The 6,875-nt window shown below is 45.9% G+C and overlaps 1 pseudogene; it reads right to left on the minus strand.

Annotated features, from left to right (window-relative positions):
- Window positions 1-265: 265 nt before the first annotated feature.
- LOC123174773 (uncharacterized) lies at window positions 266-2,505 on the minus strand (annotated as a pseudogene).
- Window positions 2,506-6,875: the final 4,370 nt, after the last annotated feature.

Genomic DNA, 6,875 nt, shown 5'->3' on the forward strand with positions numbered 1-6,875 from the left:
CAGGAGACCATTATTGCTTGATCACTTTGGCTGCGCCAGCAGGCCCTCACACATTTCTTTTCCTTCTTCTTGTATGTGTGTACTATATACACTCGCACGCCCGCAATATTTTGTTCTTAGATGCAAGGGAGACGCTATACCAAACCTCTTTCCTTTTTGCATGAGCGTGTCTTTCCTTTTCGTATCAAACAGACGCGACCGATCGAGTTACATCCATGTTCCTTACACATGATGGTAACATGCTTACATGCATGGCATTAATGAATTATACTACATCGTCTCTTTGGGCAATCGAGATGTATTCTGCCATAATCCACAAGACGGTCGTCAGTTCACCACCACTGTTGAGCTTCTGGGCATGGGACTCCCTGGTGCACTTATTGCTCGCGTAGACTAGAATGCCCATCCACACATCAAGGACAAGGTCCAAGGAGTCGGTCGTGCCATCCTTCTCCTTCTCTAGCAGCTCCTTGGCGAGCCGAGCCATGTGGGTGAGACGAGGAGCAAGGGGGTTGATCTCCCTGTTCTTGTACTCATGGTACAATTTGTTGATGAGCTCCTCCCTCTCGGTGACCCTAGAAATACTGGAATGCGGGGCATCATGTAGACGGAACAGGTCCTTGACGACGCGTTTACGGCTAGGGTACCTAGGATCAGCCGATCCCATGGCAATCAGCTTCTCGCAGGTCCGTTCGTACAACTTTTTCTGGGACTGGCCTGGCAGCATGTAGGGACGTTCCACCAGGAGGAACATCATGTAGTCGGACATGACCCTGATGGCGTGCACGTCAGGCGCGGCGTTCACCGCCTTGGCTCTCTCGCTCTTGGTGAGGAAGACCTCGGTGGCGATGTGCCAGATGATGATGTCCTCCTGGAACTCAACGCCGAGGGTGTCCTTGAGGACACCTTTGTGGTAAAGTCCGCGACGGTCTATTTTTTTTTGAATGTTGGCAAAGCTTGCCAAATTCATTGATCAGGAGAGGGTTACACAGAACAAGAGAAGGACCCAAGCGGGTCAAGCGCTAGCCAGGATAGCATAGCACAAAAGAAAAAGAGGAACAGAAAAAACTCAGCCCGGATCGAAAGGGATGCCGGCGCCTGCCAAGTTCCACATTTTGATCTCATCCTTGATGATCCTCAGAAGACCCCGTACGTCCATGCGTGCCCGCTGGAACACCCTGTGCATGCCCGTGTTGAACTTCCCCTTGCTGTACAGCCGGCCTATGTACACAGCGATACGACGGTTGCCGAGTAGTGCTTTCTGTTCCACCACTCGTTGAGTCCCAGCACCCTGGCTAGCCTACCGAGCAGTGGGCTGGTGAGCGGCGTGTCTGCGGGGCGTGTGCAGAAATGCAGCAAGTTGTACTGCCCGATGGTGTAGGACCACCTTCTTGACTTGTACCTATCACCCTTGACGAGATGGTGAAGCCACGCAAGTGTGCGCCGGAGCTTGTCCCATCTCTCGTTGCACAAGGCTGTGTACCGAAGCCATTGCCACCTGGTGGTGCTCAGGAACGCGAACACCCACGAGGATGCCAGCGCATTCAGGAGTGATGTCGTCTCCATGAACACGGCGCCAACCAGCAAGATGTATGTGATGGCGACGTCGGTTGTGCTGTGGCCGTCCTTGCTGGTGAACTGGAACAGCAGTAGCGAGGTGGTGACGGTAAGGGGCGAGACAACGCGGACCAGGTAACCGAAGAAGGTGTGGACCACGGCCGCCTTGGTGTACAACACGTCGTATATGAGCGAGAGCTCGATCTCCATCAGCGTCCACAGCTCGACGCCTTGTATGAGCTTGCCGGTGTACACTTCTAGTCCGGAAATGGAGTCCTCCTCCAGCACCGAGGAATCGACGATGGTGAACTTGCAGAGGTGGAACAGGTTGTGACCTCGTCGCAACATGAATTCCTCGTCCGTGACTCTGTCCTGAGGATGGAAATGGTTGTGGATGGCCGGCGGCTGCGTCTTGATGGCGGCGCGGATGCTCTCTAGGGTGCTGCACTTGAGCGCCCACGTCCTCTCACCGTACTTGACGACGCCTACGGCGAACATCAGGAAGGAGGCGATCCGAAGCAAGTCCTCGTTCTCGCCGCCGCCAGCAAAGGCAATGTGCTTGTAGAGAACGTAGGCCGCTCCAAGGACCTGCACGACGAGGATCTGGAGGTGACGGAGCCAGAGCTGGTTGTCCTGAAACGCATAGGCGGTGATGTTATCCGGGCCGCCCAGGTGCAGCAGCAGGAACGGCGCCCAGAACGCAACCAGCTGGTGCTCACGCACGGGCACGGACCGCAAGGCGCTGCTGAACGACATGTGGCCGACGGTGTACACGGCGGTGGAGTCGGCCATGAGGTACGCTAGCCACAGGAGGAACCTCGGCACGAGGAGGGCTTCACGCCGGCGGACCCCGGCGAAGACGAAGAGGACGAGCTGCAGCCCGAGGCTGAGAAGGACCAGGATCTGCATCGACTGGTGGCTCCACAGCTCCAACGGCCCTGTAGCCATAGCGATTGCTCCTCTCCTGGATGATTTTTCACGGTTTTGGTTCAGAAATCAGAACTTGGCATACGATAATCATACTCCTTTGGATATATACAGTTAGAAATAAACCAAAAGAATCCACAAAGTACATTAACCCACAAAATCATGCACAATAAACACATTGATTTTGTCCATGGATTTGTTAATTTTCAGTTGCCTATAGTTTCCCAAGTCTCTAGCTATCATACTATATATCCTCTAAAATTGCACAATTGTACAGCGCAGAGTATACATGTGAATTTTTACACGCACAGCAAAAAAGACATACTCCTATAAAATGTACTCCCTCCGTCCGAAAATACTTGTCATCAAAATGAATGAAAAGACATGTATCTAGAACTAAAATATGTCTAGATACATCTCTTTTTATCCATTTTGATGACAAGTATTTCCGGACGGAGGGAGTACTTATGGAACTAATGCTCACGATCAAATAGAGTTGAGCGATGTGTATGCATAATTACATACCGGTTGGGCAGTAGTAGTGTCGCGGCTTCGAATTCCAAGACCAGTCGATCTTGTCGCTGAGACGAGGGGGCGGCGAAGCAGGAATTTAACGGCGGAAAACGGCACAGAGGAGCAGTGGCCAGTGGGTGGCACTACACACTAACCAGTGACATGCCAAGTTGATCAGAAGTTCGTTGGATCTGCTTCTTAAGAAAGGGATAAGGAAGCTTCCTGCTTTATAGATGTAGATGTAGATGGAGATGGATCAACCCGAACTCAGTGCTAAGCTGGCAGGATCAAATATATACAATGGTACACTAGTATATTGTTCATTTATGTTACTTTATTCTCGATTTTTGTACTAGGGTAGGTACACTTGTAGATTAGACAAAGTTGCACTTGCAAGTAGATTAGATCAAGGGAGCTGCCAGTGCTACACAGTGGCATGCCGGGACATAGCCTGCTGGAGCTGCGTATCACGCCTCTCTTCTCTCCAGGATATAGTACTTATATAGAACTAGAAGTGGCCGTAAGTTTTGCCGAGTTCTGGTACACTTATGAACTAGAAGTGGCCGTAAGTTTTACAGGAGGATTAGTGGGTGATTAGTGAAGGGGTCAGTTCAGTTTTGTGGCACCATTTGGTCTGTATCAGTTCCCTGGTGTCATCTACTTTTTCAGGGATGTTTTTTGCCATGTATTTGGTGGTAATTTGTGTGATGGAGGATGTCATCTTTTGTTAGCATAGAGGGTTTTTTTTCTTAAATTTTACATCAATTACTATCATTTATTTATTCATATTCATTACCTTACCTGGAGGGCAGCGAAGTTAGAATAGAATTCAACGAACTCTGAGCTCTAATCGATGTGCTCAATTTTGAATATGGGCCTCCCATCATCCATATTTGTTAAATGTGGGTCTAGACTTTTGGGGTTGCTATTAGGTTTATAATGATTAAAAAGTAAAAAACCATAGTGATCAAACCGTCACAAGGCCCAAACTTTCCCTATTTCTAGCCACTCACGCACAGACACAAACGCAGCAACGATGGTGTCACAAGCTTGCCGCCTGCAATGAGAGCTGCAACTTCCACCTCCGCTCACTCTTTGCTCTTCTGTATATAAGAACATGTGTAACAACCTGAAGACTCACTTTCAAAAGCATTGTCTTACTCTAGAATCATGAGCGATCATTAAATATGAGTAGCTTATAAACAAGATCCAGGGATGACACCAAACAGACCACAAATATTATGCCTGCATCGCGATGCCCTTTTTGATGTAACAAGACCAAGCGAAAAAGAGTTAGAACACCTATAACGATCACGTGGTGTTTCTCCAGGATGGCATATGGAAGCGAACCATATGTAGTACAAGAGCAAGCCGAAGTTTGTCACAACAATATATGGAAACTTCATTCATAGCATGATTAGCTACATTTATTTTTAAGTCTTGAAAATATGAAATTCCCAACCAAGTTGAGAATGAAGTCCCAACTTATCTGGCTGGTAAAACATCAACTTGCTATTGCATCATGAGCACTCCAAGAGAGGTTAGTAAAAGGTAGTGATATTTTTATTTCCAAGTTTTTATAGAGTAGAGAAAGTAGAATTTTAAGCATACATAAGGTGAGATCGAATAAAGGAGGGGTATAGATAGTGGACATAGGCGTGACCGCGTTTAAATTGACATAGCCATGATCACGCTCGAATTAACAAATAGTTAGCCTATACTTAACCTATATAGCTAAATAAATTAAGCGCCTAATCAACCTAAACCTAACTAATCTAATCTAAACCAAAACCATTGCAACCAGTTGAATCTAACTAACCATTAGCAAAATTAGCACTACCAAACAAAGGAAAAATAAAAATCATCAACACAAAGGTGGGTACCGTGCGACGTTATACCTAGTCGTGGAAGGGCGGCGGCGACAGTGTGATGATTTTTTTCGTGTACAACAACGATGGGGAAACTTAAATTTGTACTAGTCAAATTTTCAAGCTTATATGTTGAGTTGTTTGAGAAACAAAAAAGAGATTTTTCTATGAAGTGATAATAGTGAACTAGTATGATTCACAACGCAAGAAGGGCGTTGGTGCATAGGTGTCCAGAAAACCCACTCTAAAGAGGAGTTCATAGCATGATGTGCTATGGTAGTGCATCTTGGAGCATATTCCATTCAGGTGATAGGTTGTGTTTCTTTTTTGCAGTCGATGGCATATTTCGTTTAATGCTCCCTGTTGGATCAGTTCAACGACCAGCTCGACAGTGGCTACGCCTCATGCAACGCGGCTCCCTTTGGAGCCGACAATGGTTGTACCTGCAAGAGCCTTTACCTTGCTAGAGGCATCGGGACTGCGTTTGTTGCCTTCGTACCCGAGATGCTCTAGGAGAAACCTTTTATCTGGGTCTTCTAGGGTGGGACAATGGTGGTGCTCAACAATTTGTTGTCTATTGGGGGCATCATTTTGGACATGGATCTGGCTAGAAGGGCCCATGGTTTGGAGGTGGTTGTCGATGGGATGATTGACATTGAGTCGCTGCAAAGGTTTGGTTGTTGGTTCTTTGGCATGTCCGTGGGTACACGTGTCCTCTTTGTTTCCATGGAATCAAAGTTGTAGTGATCGTCCAGGTAATGAGGATGACAAGCGAAGCTGGCTTGGAAGTGGCGAATCTAGGATGTAAATGCAGGGGTAGGCTCAACGTCAAGGAAGCTAACTTTTTTAGCACGACGACAACACACAACTCCCGCACACGCCTTCACACAACCTCATTCGATGGTCTTAGACAACACACACTATGCATGAAGAATAATAGTGGCCCGGGAGTGCATGGAATTTTTGGCATGACGGCAACAATGTGGACTCGTGCACTTTAGATTCATATAAGAGTGCATGAACAACATAAAGTCAACATGGAAGAAACAAAGGGATACCCCTCTAATTTAGAACTTCTTCTCATATCTATATACATTAGAATTAGATACTCCAATTCTGAAACATCATGACATCTGTCAAAATAGCTTGTATCCATTACATTAGACGGTGGTGGTCAAAAGATGCTCTAATATTAATATACAATAGATGGCAGTCGGCAAACTAGTACATTGTTTTGCAAAAGTCCTCTTCTAATCCCAATCTTAAATAAGCTAGGGATGAATAGTAAAACCAAAAAAAATCTGAACTTTTGTGTGACGAACTTTGACAAGTCCATCACTAAATAACATTCGTGGAAGTCATGCGGAAAAAGGATCAGCAGTCCAAAATGCATTAAAAAAATAGCAACTTTGGAGCATCAATTTTCTTTGCCATGACTTCCACGAATGTTCTTTCGAGTTCAAATTTGGCAAATACACAAAACATTTTTCAAAGTTAACCACAAATAACTCAGCATTTTTTTAAAAAGTATCATTTTGTTTTGGTTTTATTGTTTATCGTAGAGCATTTGAGCTCGGGAGCAGATACTCCACTTCCATTGTTTTGTTCCAACCTTGTCCTTCATTATGATATAACAATCCTTCCTTGTGTTGTGAGTTGACACCTTTTTCTTTGAATAACTCGTAGATGAAGGATGAAATTCACGGTTCCAGGAGCAGGATGGTGCTTCATGACAATCTTGCCAACATAATATACTCATCCTGTATGGTACTTTTTTCATGCTGAGATGCCCTTGAAGCAGAAATAGGAGCATGCATGGAGAGTTTTTCTCTCGCCATCCAGCGGACGGATCTTCCTATTCAGATTGAGTTGAACTCGTTATCAGCAGTGAATATCTTGAACGATATTGGCATAGATAGGTCTGTCTATGCTTCTTTGGTGGCACAAATCAAGCATCTGAAGACTCTCCGTAGAACTCGTATTGCTCACATCAACCGGTGTCAAAACTCT

This window comes from Triticum aestivum, unplaced genomic scaffold (genome assembly GCF_018294505.1).
Source record: "Triticum aestivum cultivar Chinese Spring unplaced genomic scaffold, IWGSC CS RefSeq v2.1 scaffold53625, whole genome shotgun sequence".
NCBI lineage: Eukaryota > Viridiplantae > Streptophyta > Magnoliopsida > Poales > Poaceae > Triticum > Triticum aestivum.